The sequence below is a fragment of the Podarcis melisellensis genome (genome assembly GCF_964234715.1).
Source record: "Podarcis melisellensis genome assembly, chromosome: 2".
Taxonomy (NCBI): Eukaryota; Metazoa; Chordata; class Lepidosauria; order Squamata; family Lacertidae; genus Podarcis; species Podarcis melisellensis.
Window position 1 is genome coordinate 19,228,414 of NC_138529.1, and position 16,777 is coordinate 19,245,190.

A 16,777-nucleotide genomic window follows, 5' to 3' on the forward strand; every position below is an offset into this window, starting at 1 on the left:
TGTCAGACAGAGACAAGGACCTCCCCGAGATAATGAGGACACGGGGACCGAATTGTATAGTCTCTACGAAGACTAGGGATGCTCCGGCTCATGCTCTGGGACCCGGAATGAGCCACTGGTGAATTTGTTTGTGGGTCCCTCTCGGAAACCCGTTGTGTTTCTGGTGGACTCTGGGGCAGCCCGATCATCTGTTTCTGTAAATATACCAGGAGTAAGGAAAACTTTAAAAACAGTCAAAGTGATAGGGGTAAGTGGCAAGTCCACCGAAGTCTACCAATTAGAACCAAGCAAAATTGTTCGGGGGGAAAAGGAAATCAAAGCATCCCTGCTGTTCATACCAGAGTCAGGAATAAATTTATTAGGTAGGGATCTCATGGTTTCATTGGGGTATAGATTAATGGATGAGGAAAAAGGAACTCCAATGTATACACTCCAGCTGGAAGAAGAGAAACAAATCAATCCTAAAGTGTGGGTAGATGGGAAAACTATGGGGAAGATGGAAATGGACCCAATAAAAATCACAGTGAAGCCTGGCATTACTCATCTATGGACCTCACAATACCCAATGAAACGAGCAGGGAGAATAGGTTTGCAGCCGGTGGTCGACGCCCTTTTAAATCAGGGGCTTATAGAAACTACGATGTCACCTTTTAATTCACCCATATTGGCCGTACAGAAGAAAGATGGCAAATATAGGATGGTACAGGATTTGAGAAATATAAACAGCATAGTGGTACCCCGATTTCCCACCGTGCCAGATCCTTATACGTTATTGAGCCGGATCCCTCCTTCCACTCGATGGTATACAGTAGTTGATTTAAAGGACGCCTTTTGGGCATGCCCTCTGGACAAAGACAGTCGAGATTTGTTTGCCTTCGAGTGGGAGGATGTGGAGACCGGTCAGAAAAGGCAGTACCGGTGGACGGTCTTGCCCCAAGGATATACAGAGAGTCCTCTGTTGTTTGGACAGGCACTGGGGGAAAGATTGAGGGAGTTTAAACCCACTGGATCCAACAAGGTTCTGCGGTATGTAGACGACCTACTATTGATTGGGGGAAAAGAGAAGGAAGTTAAATGTGATTCTATTCGGCTACTGAATTGGCTAGGTGATTTAGGAGTTAAGGTATCCAGAGAAAAATTGCAATTCACTGAGCGGAGGGTTAAGTATCTGGGACATATTTTAGATGGGGGAACCAGGCAATTAGACCCAGATAGAGTAAAAGGGATCATGGAACTACGACCACCTAAAGATAAAACTGATGTAAGAAGAATGTTAGGATTATTGGGATATTGCAGATTGTGGATAGATCAGTATTTAAAGTTGACTCAGTTTTTGAATAGGAAACTGACAGGAAAACAAGAGGAGGTGCAATGGGACGAGGAAGATAAGGCCAGGTGGGAAGAAATTAAGAAAACTTTAATAACTAGTCCGGCTCTGGCCCTGCCAAATCTACAGCAGCCGTTCCACTTGTATGTGACAGTGGCTGCTCAGACGGCAGTAGGAGTCCTGGCTCAGAAAAGAGGGGGGCGATATCAGCCAGTAGCTTATCTAAGCGCAACCTTAGAACCAGTGGTTAGAGGATGGCCGGCGTGCATTCAAGCGGTGGCTGCAGCGGCCGAATTAGTATTGGAAAGCAGGAAATTGACCTTTGGGGGAGCACTGATAGTGCACAGCCCTCATCAGATAGGCGCAGTACTGACAGGTGCTGCACCCACCTGGATGACGGACAGGCGCCTAGTGCAATATGAAGGGATACTCAGAACTGGAAATGATATAACCATAGGGACAGATAGAAATTTGAATCCAGCGGAATTCCTAAGAGGGGAGCGGCAAGAATGGGAACTCGAGGAGCATGATTGCCTTAAGGATATAGAATTAATGGCCAAAGTTAGGGAAGATCTAAGCGAGGTACCTCTAACGGAAGGGGAAAGATGGTTCGTAGATGGATCTAGTCATGTGAGGGAAGGAAAAAGAAGGTCGGGATACGCAGTGGTCAAGGAAGACGGGGAGACGATAGAGAGTGGGGCCCTCCCTAGCACGTGGTCAGCCCAGAAATGTGAAGTAATGGCGCTAACCCGAGCCCTGGAATTGGCAACCGGGTTAGATGTGACAATCTGGACTGACTCAAGATATGCATGGGGAGTGGTGCATACTTTCGGTCGGACCTGGAGAGAAAGGGGCTTCATAAAGGCGGATGGGAAACAAATTGAACACGTTGCTTTACTCGAGCGGCTACTAGAATCCCTGATGGGACCTCGGAAGATAGGCATTGTGCACATCCTCGCCCACACCAAAGGACACAGTTCGGAGGAACAGGGAAATGCATGGGCTGATCTCCGAGCGCGAGAAGCGGCGGAGGGGGAACCAAGGAAGGAAATATTTAAACAATGTGTCCTGCAAGTACCTGTGATTGACCCGCAGGATGTAAAAGATTTAGTGTTCACTCAAAAGGAGAAAGAATACATGGAAAAGGAGGGATGGGAAAGAAAAGGAGAAAGTTGGGAGACTCCGGAAAAGCAAATGGTCCTTCCAAAATCAACTATGTTAAATATATTGGAGAAAATACATGAAGGAAGTCATTTAGGCACGGAGGGAATGGTGAATTTGGTGAAGTCAGTGTATTGGAGTAGAGACATGTGGCCGATGGCGCACGCCATCGCATGGAAGTGTCTGATATGTCAAAAGGTTAACAAAGCCCGGGCAAGGAAAACTGAAAGGGGTGGGCGGCCTCTAGCGGTATGGCCCTTCCAGAGAGTACAAGTAGATTTTACCGAACTGCCAGAAAGGGGGGGGCAGAAGTATTTGTTGATATTTAAAGATCATTTGACAGGTTGGATTGAGGCCTTCCCTAGCCGTAGGGCCACAGCTCAGGTGGTTAGCAAAGCCATTCTGGAACACATTCTTCCTCGGTATGGAATAATAGAAGTCATAGACTCTGATAGGGGAACTCATTTCACCCAAAAAGCAATGCAGGAGGTAATGAGAGCTGTGGGGATTATGTGGAGTTTCCACACGCCCTGGCACCCTGAGAGCAGTGGAAAGGTGGAACGGGCGAATGGGGAAATAAAAAAACATTTGACTAAGTTATATCTTGAAAATGGGCTGCCTTGGACGAAAAATCTCCCTTTGGCACTATTAAGGATGAGGGTAGCTCCCCGAAAAGACACTGGTCTGTCCCCTTTTGAGATGATGATGGGTCACCCATATTTGGTAGTATTAGGAAACCCTCAAATCGAGTTCAGGGATCAGTTTATCAGGAAATATTTGCAGTCACTGTCCCAGTCTCTGTTATCTTTCCACAGACAAGGCATACTAGCACAGCGGCCCCCGCTCCTGGAGCAACAGCACACCTTTCAGCCCGGAGACCTGGTCCTGATAAAGGCTTGGCGGACGGAGAAACTCAGCCCGAGTTGGGAAGGCCCATACCAGGTCCTGCTCACAACCGAATCAGCAGTACGGACCAGAGAGCATGGATGGACCCATTACCACCGGGTGAAAAGAGCTCCACCTGAAAATTGGACAGCAGTGACTAGTCCAAATAATCCGCTGAAAGTTACGCTTACCAAATCAGGAACCGGGATCCAGAAGGGCGCACCTAGACTGTGATGTGTTTGTTTTGTACCTGTGTGTGCTTTTTCGAGTGCTGTTGCTGTCAACATTGCGAAGGGTGTGTGCAGTGTGTGCATTGTACTGAAAGGTGCAGCATCATCTTTATAGAGGACGTTATACTCCAATATTGTGAAGTGAAATTAGGAGGGGAGGTAACGTGCCAATTAGCAGAAACCCCAACGGTGAGGCAAGCTTTAATCTATTTGAACCCCACACATGAAAGGTAACTGGCAAGTATTAGGAATAGTATTAATAGGATGGGCCACTTCATGGGCAACCCAATCGGAACCCCAGTGCACCGAATGCATCCAGACAACCCGAACAGGCAATAAAATCACACAGACCCTAATGTATTATAATATAGCCCCAGAATGTGTTCAACAGTTAGATCCTTGTGTTCACAACCAAACTCAATATTATAGATGTAGGGTAAAAGGAAACAAGACGGAATGCTATGAACCCCTGGCGGTGGGACCCATAACTTCCAGTATATATGTTTACGGATATAAGGGCGGAACCGCTAATCAAGCTGGTGAGGGGAGAAGTATGTTTTCCTTGGCCCAAAACCGACAGGGTTATGTAGCACATAATACAACAAGGGGAGAGGGCAGGATTATGGTCTGTTTTGATGCTTGTATCGCAATAGATAAAGGACAGGGCCCAAATGGAGGGGCAGGGGTCTGGTGTGGAAATCGTGGATGGGAACAATCATATTTACAGGAAAGAAAGTACCTTTTCCAGAGAATAAAAGGAAGCAACGTGGGGGCTGGGGCCGGGGTATATAATTATTGGTACACAGAGGGAGTTAATAAGCAGCCCACCTATAGAGGCCCTGAGGGAATAAATCTCACTAGGGGAGCTGCCTCCACCGACTGCTCCACAGGAAAATGCAACCCAGTATGTCTATGGGCGAGCGAGAGACCTTCTACTTCGCCTAAACTTGTGCACATAGGTATAGGCATTGATGGGACTGGAAAAGATCCTTATGGATATCTCATCATACAAATACACACAACTAAGGTAACAAGACAACCCATATCAGTATTCGAAGATTTTGAGGAAGAAGTACAGCATTTAAATACCCTTCCCCTACCCCCTAAAGCCCATAATATGTTCCTAAGTTTAGCTGAGACTATAGCCAAGGAATTAACGGTGAAAAATTGTTTTGTATGTGGAGGAACAAATATGGGGGATCAGTGGCCATGGGTGGCTCATGAAGTAAACTATACGGAGGTATATAAAACACAAAACAATTACACTTATAAGCATTTGGGTAACGAGGTATGGCAAATCTCTAATCACCTAGTTGGGACAGAATGCTTCACCAGGAACACCAGCCGAATAAATGGAACGCATGTGGGGACACTCCCTTGTATAGGACAATGGGAGGACAAACAGTGGTGGAGTCAAGGGAATAATAATAAAACTTGGCCCTCTCCCCTCGGAAATATTACCAATATGAGCTTTCTCCTAGACCCGGAGAACAGAATGCTAGAATGGAAAACCCCCGATGGGTTTTACTGGGCTTGTGGGAGCTATGCTTACAATAGGTTACCTTTAAATTGGGTCGGCTCATGTGTATTGGCAACCTTAAGACCTAGTTTCTTCCTACTCCCTTTGCATACTAAAGCAAAACTAGGAGTCCCAGTATATGATGAAATAGGACCACGACGAAAACGGGGAATCCATATAGGAAAATGGACAGATACAGAATGGCCCCCAGAGAGAATTATCCAATATTATGGTCCAGCCACTTGGGCAAATGATGGCACAGCCGGATCCTTTGGCAGAGATCCCATCTATTTGCTGAATCGCATTATCCGTTTACAGGCAGTTGTAGAAATAATTACTAATGAAACAGCCGCAGCGTTAACCAAATTAGCTAAGGAAAGTGCTAAAAGCCGAACATATATTATGCAAAACAGGCTTTCTTTGGATTATTTATTAGCAAAAGAAGGCGGGGTTTGTGGAAAATTTAATCTTACTAATTGTTGTATTGAAATAGATGATAGTGGGAAGGTGGTGAAAGACATAGCAGACCGTATGGTAAAGTTAGCACATATACCGGTCCAGACTTGGGATGGATTAAATTTTAAGGATATGTTTGGTTCATGGTTCCCTAAATTACCTGGTCTGCAGGCCATAGTGGCCCTAATTGGGTTAATTGCGGCAGGATGCGTTTTAATTCCATGCATTTTGCCAATCTTCGTTAGAACTATCAATAATTCTTTGTCCCTCCTAGCAGAACGGAAGGTATCCACATATTTTATGAAGATGCAATATGCCTCAGTACCCACATCCGATGAGGAAGCAGAAATAGCAGCCCAAGAATTATTATGTGAGTTCGAGACAAGATACAAAAAGAGGGGGGATTGTGAGAAGGAGTAAAAAGGTGTGCCTCGAACTCAGTCGTAAATTCCAGCGTTGGGCTGTTGTAAATTCCAGCGGTGGGTTCGGCTGCAGGGGAGCCAGGTCAACAAGATAAGGAAGTAGAAAGAGTCTCTAAATAAGGTTAGGTTTAGAGAGCGTAGAATGGATGATGTATTAGTACCATGTCTTTGATGATTAGATAGATTGTAAGCCAAGCTTCGAATGAAGGGCGGCAGCAATAGGGATAAATACACTTGCCCGTCCATTGTTCGGGGCTCTTCGTACCACCCTGGGACGAGGAGCCCGCCTTTGCAAACGCGTTATAATAAAAGGGAAGTAATAGACCTTATCTCGGTGTCTCCTTGTCTCATTGTAAGTCCACGTAAGAAACTTCTCACAACACTAATTGCTTAGCCTGTGATGTGCGTGTTTCTTTTGTGTGTGTTCCTTTCCTTTTTCTCTCCGCTAGCTGGGTTTTTCTTCCAGACGTGAATTTGCAGTGATGTCAAATCCCATGAGCCCCACACTCAATAAAGCACAATGATGGTTTGCTTGCACACTGTAGCTCAGCCCTTTGATAAACATTGGAAATAGCTTTTTTTTTTCCCCTTCCTTCTTCACCCCATCTGGAAGTAGGAAAGCCACATGGAAAGGAGGCAAAGGCTTTTAGCAAGTCTGACTGATTGCTCAGCAATGACCCAGCAGCCTGCAAGGGTGAGGGGAAGCAGAACAAAGAATAAACTCTTGCTTAGTCAGCAGCATTGCTACAACAAAAGAAAACAATGGGAAGAAAAGTCTCCAGTCAAACGTCCAAGCCGATGAGTCGAATCTGAGCTCCATGTGGTAGGGCTCACCTCACCTGCATGGGCAAAGGCGGGGCTGCAACTTCAGAGTGCCCTTTGCCATCATCAGAAAAGGTGGGTTAGGTACAGGATTGATTTCAGCAGGCCCTTGTAATAATTTATTATTATTATTATTTTATTTCCATGCTTATTATATACAAAGAAAGGAAACAATACTGAAAAAGAGGGTACAATTTAAGAGGGGAGGGAAAAGGAAAGAAAATGAAATTTACATAATCTGTTATTAAGATAAAAATTATGACAAAAATTTGTGATTACAATTTCATGTTACAATAAAAGTTTTAAAAATGTCATTATCTTTTATACCCAACTTCCCATATAATCCTTAATTCTTTTTACATAAATATATAATAAAAGTTCATAAATGTACCAAGCAAACATGTACATAAATATATAAACTACAGGTCTGGATCAGCACAGGAAGACCGTCCTGAAACCATTTTGACTCCCAAACTGACCAAATGTTTCTCTGCAAGGAGGGAGGGGGTGAGGGAACTTTCCCATTGTCTCAGGAATTAAGTAATTACCATCTCAAAGAAATGGCCAGACTACCAGAAAAGGCAATCAGATAAGACATTATCAGATAACCTGGCAGGCAGGAAAAACAACAACATTCAAATTTCTGTTGTAGACCACCTCTTCTGTGATGGATGGATGTATGATGTATGAAGGGGTGGTCTTGAGCTCCATGGCAGGGAATTTCAAAATGTCTACATACGTAAAGGCGGGCACACCTTTGTGCTGGGTCCTCCTCTGTCCTCCTGCGTGTGAGGGGAGCACCCTGTTGCAACAGCTTTAATAAAGATCAGGCTTACTAGCTGCTTTGCTTCTCAATATTCGCTGGTTGGCCTCTGTTATTTTCTCCTACCGATGGAGAACCTACGAAAGACTCTATAAGGGCAGATTTTGTTTACAACAGGAGGAAAGGAAGTAGCCCCAACTAAGCAGAGGAGGTTGTCCACATCCATTCTCAGAGGTTGACAAGATTAAATGTGAGCCAGGACTCCGCCATGAGACCAGCTTGTGGTTCCAGACCCCGGCACTGGAAGAGACTTTGTGCTGGACACCAGGCAATGACCTTTTGAACCTGCCTTGGCCTACCCTCCGACCCTAGGAGACTTTTCCAGACCATGGCTTTAGGAACAGCAGAAGCAGCTGGGAAGCGAGGACTTCAGGGATTTTTATTATTAATAAGAAGAAGAATGTAAGTTGTGTGCCCTTGTTTCCCAATTTGACAACCTTTTACATGGATGTGTATGTTTTGTGGTACAGTTGTACCTCGGAAGTCAAATGCCTTGCAACTCGAACGTTTTGGCTCCAAAATGCCAGAAACCCAGAAGTGAGTGTTCTGGTTTGCGGATGTTCTTTGGAACCTGAACGTCCAATGCGGGTTCCGATTAGCTGCAGGAGTTTCCTGCAGCCAATCGGAAGCTGCGCCTTCATTTCTGAACATTTTGGAAGTCGAATGGACTTCTGGAACGGATTACGTTTAACTTCCAAGATACAACTGTATTTTACACATTTTGATTTGCCGTTATTTTTATTGATTGTAGTTTAGTAATTCTTTATTGCAATTGTTAAGTGAAAACTGTTTAATTATTATTTACGCAGGTGGCGCTGTTGGGACGCAGGTGGCGCTGTGGGTTAAAGCCTCAGCGCCTAGGACTTGCTGATCGAAAGGTCGGCGGTTCGAATCCCCACGGCGGGGTGCGCTCCCGCTGCTCGGTCCCAGCGCCTGCCAACCAAGCAGTTTGAAAGCACCCCCGGGTGCAAGTAGATAAATAGGGACCGCTTACCGGTGGGAAGGTAAACGGTGTTTCCGTGTGCGGCTCTGGCTCGCCAGAGCAGCGATGTCACGCTGGCCACGTGATCCAGAAGTGTCTTCGGACAGCGCTGGCCCCTGGCCTCTTAAGTGAGATGGGCGCACAACCCCAGAGTCTGTCAAGACTGGCCCGTACGGGCAGGGGTACCTTTACCTTTACCTATTACATTCTATTGGGTTATTGAATATTGCTTTATTTGCTATGTTTATTTTAAAGTTCCATTTTTATTACGACGTTTTTGTATTAGATCAGATTATTAGGTGTGTGGTCTCTGCTGTCTATTTTGTTGTCTCTTCAGCTTGTAAACCGCCTGCATTCAAATTAAAAGTGAAATGTATATATGGAAAAAGAAGAATGTGCTGTTCCTCAGCCCCGAGAAATTGCCAGCAGCAAACACCCAGGTGGGAGAAGGAATAAGAGTGCCAGCTGGAGTATTTAATGTCCTGCCGTGTCATTTTAGAAACTAAGTGCTTCAACCTTGGGTCCCCATATGTTGTACAACTACACCCATCACCCCTGCTATTGGCTAACCTGGCAGGGGATGATAGGAGTTGTAGTCCATCAAATATCTGGGGACCCATGATTGAAGAGCTCTGCAAGTCTACACTATGGTGTTCCATGCATGTCTATCAATCCTATTATAAGGCTGCCCATCCTCTAGAGTAGGCTGGCAAAGTAACCTGTGCTGGAATCTGAGAAGGTGAGGAAACTGTGAAGGAGACACCGGGGGAAAACAATAGGGAGCGGTTGTCTCTACTATCCTCTCCAGATGGCTGCCCACTGTTAGTGACAGAATACTAGGCTAGATGGACTTCTGGTCTGATCTCCCGCCTTCTCCTCTCTTATGAGCTGCAGCTTCTCTGCAGACTAAAGGACAAGTGGAAACTTGATGAGTGAGGAAGGCAGAGACCGTTTTAGGACAAAGTGAAATTCTCAACAACATGAGAAAACAGACACTATGAACTTAAAGACAAAACTCATTAGAAACTAACCCGAGGGCAAACACTCTTCACTAATGCATTGTTAACTCCCGCTCTCTAATTATCTGCAGACCCAAAGAGAAAGCGAGAGAGAGAGTCGAGCTCTTTAGATCTGTTTTTGAGACATTCATCCTTATGGTGCAACTTGTTTATGGCCTGGTTGACTGGCAGATGAAACAGTCCAGGGGGGGGGGGGCAAAAAAGCTTAGAGCAGACAGATCCTAATCTACAAATTTATTCTGAGGGAAACCAATTTAAGCTGAGATAGAAATTCTACCTAGGAATGACCATTCAGCGCATGATAACAGGCAGTAAGGCCTGCTCAGTTGCTGAAAGATCTACAGTGTTGCTCGGACCCAGCTCCTGCCAACCTAGCAGTTTGAAATAATAATAATAAAAAATTATTATTATTCACTTCACTGTCATTTTTCGTGTGAATAGAAATAGGAAATTACTTATCTCTCACATTGACTCAGCTAATGACTCTAGAGCCAGTTATGTGAGGGTTGACCTCTTGGACTGTAACTGAATCACAGAGCTTGCCCCCTGGGGTGCTTAGTAAACAACCTTGTAATAAGCATTCCAAATTTGCTTTTCTTGTGGAATGAATAGTTGGGTGAATAGATGTCTATGCCTGTCTGGACTTCCACATCAGCCTTGACCACCAAACACATTTATTTGGGAGGTTCTGGAGCAGGAGGAGAGGGTAATCAGCAGCTGATCAACGTTTCCTTTCGTAACCAGGAAAGGGCATGTTAAAATAGATTGATAAAATGATAATTTTTTGCAACAAGGGAGAATGGGCGGGTGCCAAATAGAATGAGAGCGTTAAGATCTAAGCTCATGAAGTGAGGGACTCTGGGAAATGAATGAATCACTGCTTTTCCAACCAGCTGATTGTGGGTCATCTCTAGGTTCCCACTTGAAAAGCACATGAAGACAGCAGAGAAGTTAGAATGTGCCCATTGTTTCTGTGCAAAGGGGGAAGATTGGGTGAAAACCAGAACAGGTATAGGCTACAGAAACTTTTGCAACTACAACAACAGGGATCCCCCACCCTCCAACGTTTCCCTGATGAAAACAGGGGTGTCCTAAATAATAATAATAATAATAATAATAATAATAATAATAATAATAATAATAATAAAAACCTGCCAATCTGACTGCGTCGCCCCAGCCACATTAAATGTCTGTGTCTATATCTCATACCTTCCAACATTTCTCCAATGAAAATAGGAACATCCTATTCCATAATAATCTGACTGGGTTGCCCCAACCACTCTGGGCAACTTCCAACATATAAAAACATCATAACATTATTATTTTTTAATCTTCCTTATACAGTGGTACCTCGGGTTAAGAACTTAATTCGTTCTGGAAGTCCGTTCTCAACCTGAAACTGTCCTTAACCTGAGGTACCACTTTATCTAATGGGGCCTCCTGCTGCCACCGCACGATTTCTGTTCTCATCCTGAAGCAAAGTTCTTAACCAGAGGTACTATTTCTGGGTTAGTGGAGTCTGTAACCTGAAGCGTCTGTAACCTGATGTACCACTGTACAGGGATGCCTTCAGATTTCTTCTAAAGGTTGCATGGTTACTTATCTGCTTGGCTCAGGAGTCGCGTAACTCCATCCTCTCCAACATTTCTCCAAAGAAGATAGGGCTGTCCTACCGAACCCGTCAACATTTCTCTGATGAAAATAGGGATGTCCAATGGAAAAGCGGGACATTCCAGGATCCAATCAGAAACCAGGATGGCTTCTGTAAATCCAGGGCTGTCCCTGGAAAATAGGGACACTTGTGAGGGTCTGGACCCCTTCTGGAAAAACACTTTTCAGTTTAGTTGAAAGGTTGCAATGCTTAAGTGCCCATGGTAGCTTTGCAAGGGAGGAAGGTGGGGGAGGAGCCAGATCTTGGCCACACCCCTGTCACCCCTTGTTCGCCATGGCCCTGTGACCTCCGAGCAGTGCACCAGGTCTAGTCAGCACCAGCCACCACTGATGCCTAAGAAATGCACTAAGAAGCTCCCTGTGCGTCAGGCAGAAGGTGGATCCATAGAAAAACATTATGTTTTGGTTCCTGGTAAGTGAGAGCTGGACCATAAAGAAGACTGATCACCAAAGAATTGATGCTTTTGAATTATGGTGCTGGAGGAGACTCTTGAGAGTCCCATGGACTGCAAGAAGATCAAACCTATCCATTCTTAGGGAAATCAGCCCTGAGTGCTCACTGGAAGGACAAATCTTGAAGCTGAGGCTCCAATACTTTGGCCACCTCACGAGAAGAGAAGACTCCCTGGAAAAGACCCTGATGTTGGGAAAGATGGAGGGCACAAGGAGAAGGAGACGACAGAGGACAAGATGGTTGGACAGTGTGCTCGAAGCTACCAGCATGAGTTTGACCAAACTGCAGGAGGCAGTGGAAGACAGGAGTGCCTGGCGTGCTCTGGTCCATGGGGTCACGAAGAGTCGGACACGACTAAACGACTAAACAACAACAACAGCAAAGAACAAATGGACACCAGTCATACACACGCACCCCCCAAAAAACAACCCAGAATATTTTCATTATGAAATTCTCGTGCTGCTCTAAAGCTACTGTCGAACGCACATCCGGATTGGTGAATAATTGATGTTAACATCCATCAGAAGCTGCTTGTAGCAGACTACTTTTTGTGTCTGTGTCATGTCTGGTATAACCACTGCCCATTACTCTGTTTGGGCCTATCAATCAAGCGGTCTCCATCTTCCAAGCCCTGGGGCATCGCAGGAAGTGAGGCTTGCTTAGCCTCCGAGACAAAAGAATCAATTTAAGGTAGGAGGAAAAGAAGGAATCTTCCTTCTCCTTCCCCTCTCCTGGTTGCACTGAGACCAATTACCATGGAGAAAGGATGAGGAAGCCTGCTCCCTCCAGTGATCATGGGCAAATCTGGAGGGGGTGGGGGAAACAGGCTGCAGATGATTATCGAGTTCAAAGAAGAATCCAAGAATTGCAATAAGCAAGTGTATTGCCGCGACGGCTTTTGGAAATGTGGCTCCTCACACGGGAGACTTCTGCGTTGCGGACACCAAGCGAGGCATGCTGTCTATAATCGTAACCAGGTGTCCTCTCTAAGTACAAAACACAAGGAAAGAAAATAATATTTAAAAAGAGCACCATAGCGATTGAAGAACTCAATTGGTATTGTTCTAGATGACCAGGAAGTCAACACCTTTCATGTATGAACTGCATGATTCCTGGTTGTTTTTTTATTTTTATTAAATTTGTATACCACCTTTGATTAAAGAGTGGTTCACAACGTAAAAAGTCAAGATAATAATAATAATAATAATAATAATAATAATAATAATAATAATAATATTTTATTTATACCCCACCCTTCCCAGTTCAGAAACTGGGCTCAGGGCGGCTAACAACAAATTTAAAACACTTAATTATAAAAGCAACATAAAATACAGTATAAATACATGAATAACAATAAAATTCAAAACTCAAAAATCAGTGTAGGGGAAATAAGCTTTAGATAATCCCCAGGGCTAGCTAAAGCTAAAAACACAGCATACATAATAAAAACCAATCACCCCCACCCCTTCCCACAAACACATTTTAAAAGATATAGGATTATAATCACCCAAAGGCCTGGTTGAAGAGAAAATTTTTCACCTAAAGATGTATATTGAAGGCACCAGGCGAGCCTTCCTGGGGAGAGCATTCCACAGATGGGGAGCCACTGCAGAAAAGGTTCTTTTTCGTGTTGCCACCCTCCAGACTTCTTGTGGAGGGGGCACACAAAGAAGGGCCTCAAGATGATGATCTCAGGGTCTGGGAAGGTTCATATGGAGAGAGGCAGTCCTTGAGTTGTTGCTGTCCTGATTAAAATGAAAAGGGACCCCTGACCATTAGGTCCAGTCGTGGCCGACTCTGGGGTTGCGGTGCTCATCTCGCTTTATTGGCCAAGGGAGCCGGCGTACAGCTTCCAGGTCATGTGGCCAGCATGACTAAGCCGCTTCTGGTGAACCAGAGCAGCACCCGGAAACACCGTTTACCTTCCCGCCAGAGTGGTACCTATTTATCTACTTGTACTTCATGTTTGCAAACTGCTAGGTTGGCAGGAGCAGGGTCCAAGCAACGGGAGCTCATCCCGTTGCGGGGATTCAAACCACCACCCTTCCGATCGGCAAGCCCTAGGCTCTGTGGTTTAGACCACAGCACCACCCGCGTCCTGCTGTCCTGATTAGATGTGACTAATATAGGGGGTATGGCCTTTCTCCTCAAATGACTTGGCTCGCCCATTCTGATTGGCTACATAGCATTGTGACATCATGATTTTCACTGTGTGATCTGTGATTGACTAGAATCAGCCAGAGGGAAGAAGCATCAGCTAGAAAAAAACAATCCTAGTGAAACTGGAAAAAAATAAAACAAGGAAAACAAGCCATTTTCACATCTACTAAGCCTAACCATTTTAATTTCAGTTTAGATAATTATAAACTTAAAGAACACTAGGCAGCCACGCTAAGCAGCTGACACATCAATATTAGGTCATGGTATTAGGAAAGGATATTGAAGAAATCTTTTAGTCAGTTTGCATTCAAAATGAACATGGCAGACTTTGTATGTGAACTCAAACACAGCTTTCAAAATGTTTCCGGATTTTGCAAGGTAGTTCTCCAGCCAAGTTGTGTGATCCCAAATGTGCATACTAGGGTCAAGTATTCATATACAGTGGTACCTCAGGTTACATACGCTTCAGGTTACATATGCTTCAGCTTACAGACTCCGCTAACCCAGAAATAGTACCTTTGGTTAAGAACTTTGCTTCAGAATGAGAACAGAAATTGGGAGACAAATTGAAATTGCAGAGTTTTGAGAAACTAAAAAGTAAAGGCAGAGATTGGCTTCATTACTATCAGATAATGGAGGCTTATAAACTGGATAAAAAAATTGGATTCCAGGTGGAAAAATCGAAATTAGAAACAGAATTGTTAGAACCTAGAACAAAGAACTTGTCAAAGATGTATAACTTGCTGCTGAAATGGAATACTCAGGACGAAACGGTGAAGTCAGCTATGATTAAATGGGCACAAGACGTTGGACATAATATTATGTTTGCTGACTGGGAACAGTTATGGACCACCGGTTTAAAGTTTACAGCATGTAATGCCTTAAAAGAGAATATTATGAAAATGATTTAAATGCTGTTCTCATTTCCTACTTGGAATTACAGTGGTACCTCGGGTTACATACGCTTCAGGTTACATACGCTTCAGGTTACAGACTCCGCTAACCCAGAAATAGTGCTTCAGGTTAAGAACTTTGCTTCAGGATGAGAACAGAAATTGTGTTCCGGTGGTGCGGCAGCAGCAGGAGGCCCCACTAACTAAGGTGGTGCTTCAGGTTAAGAACAGTTTCAGGTTAAGTACGGACCTCCGGAACGAATTAAGTACTTAACCCGAGGTACCACTGTACTCTCATTTGAAAGTTGCTGGGACACAATACATGTTCACTAGGCTTGAAAAACATTGTTGTATGTGCTTAGAAAGCCCAGAGTTCAAAGGAAGGAAAAGGAAAGGAAAGGATGTTGAAAACTGAATTTAAGACTGGGAAGATGAGAAACCGAGAGAACCAAAAATAACAGGTCCTTCCATCCCTTATTCTGACTATGCTGCATAAACTTAAAAAACCTGGTCAGTTTACTCTTTTATATGTAATCTAAAAATGTTTGAAATCACAAGAAACATTCCCTCATACTAGCATCATAGATACCAATCAGATATTGTGATAAAACACTCCAAGCAGAAGAAATTATGTGTGTCCCTTAAGAACAGTAAAAATATTGCTGAGAGGCTACAAACTACCTCCATATCATAGCGTTTCAAGAAAGAGGTCTGCTTCATCTGTGCTTCTTCTCAGGTTAGGGGAAAGGTTTATATTGTGTGATGTATATCAAGCCAGTTCGGAAATTTAAGTTCATGGGGTGGGTGTGAACAAACAGACACATTCAACACACACACAAATCACAAAAAATGGGAGGTGGAGGAGTGGGGAGCAATGAAAAAGTAGGGATAAAATACAAAAACTAAGAATTGTAGTAAATCTTTTTTTAAAAAAGTGACTGCTTTGGAAATAATATAGATTTAATAAAGCCAGAGCCTTTTGGAAAGGAAATGGGGAAACTCAATATTTAGAATATTAAGTGTTTTTAAATTAGTTTAAATGCGGCACGATGCATGTGCGTCACAAAGGAAAACTGCTTGGCAAAATCTACAGCCCTAAAAAGTGCGTGCCAGGTTATTTTGTCATAATGAGTTGTTGGATGAGGTTCTGCCTGAGAGGTCCTGGTATCTGAATGGTGTCCAATGCTATTTAGAGGATGTCCGCATGGGAGCTTTCTCGGCATATTGGCGCTTTAGCATAGAACAGGAGAAACCAAAAGCGTCCTAAAAAGTGGTACCTGTTGTGCTGAATTTTGAATATCCATCTACCTGTGTGTTGCTCAGTGCCACCTGCACTCCGAAGCAAGTTATCCAGTCTGCCTTATGGCAAGCTCAACTTGGGAATCAGTTCTGAGTCACACCTGGGCACTTGCTTACTATAATTTCAAAGCTTTCCAGTCTGTGGTGAGCTAGACATATGGTCCCACCAACACATGCAGGATTTGGCTTCCAGGCAATGCCCAAAGCCAGGATGAGTACATGGCGGCAGAAACTCATGATGAAGTCACAGCAAGATGCAGATGCCACCTCAATTTAAAGTACACGTGGTTTCCAGCATCCTTTGAAGATGTCGATCCAAAACCATTTGTCAATGTAAACATCAAGACTACTACACGGTTATTTTTCTGTATTCTTCACATTTTTACTTAGCTTTTTAACATCCAGAGAGAACCCAAAGTGGAAGCTCCTTTTTAGCTCCTTTCACCTTCAATTTCAGGGGTGAAACAATCCACAGAAAATGGGACCAAATAAAAAAACAAAATTTCAAGGCCCACCCTATTCCTGCGCTTGTAATCTATTTTAACTGCTTTTAATCTTGAATTCTGAGATTACACTGGGACCTGTTGGTGGAGGGTGAATAATAATAATAATAATAATAATAATAATAATAATAATAATAATAATATATTATTA

General features: G+C 43.9%; 1 long non-coding RNA gene across 1 annotated transcript in view; it reads left to right on the plus strand.

Annotated features, from left to right (window-relative positions):
* The window catches only part of LOC309363068, a 37,618-nt gene extending 29,435 nt beyond the window's left edge, over positions 1 to 8,183 (plus strand). Inside the window, exons 4-5 of the long non-coding RNA XR_014165215.1 lie at positions 6,617 to 6,897; positions 7,958 to 8,183. This is a non-coding gene — a long non-coding RNA (uncharacterized lncRNA). The remainder of the gene's footprint in view (positions 1 to 6,616; positions 6,898 to 7,957) is intronic.
* Positions 8,184 to 16,777: the final 8,594 nt, after the last annotated feature.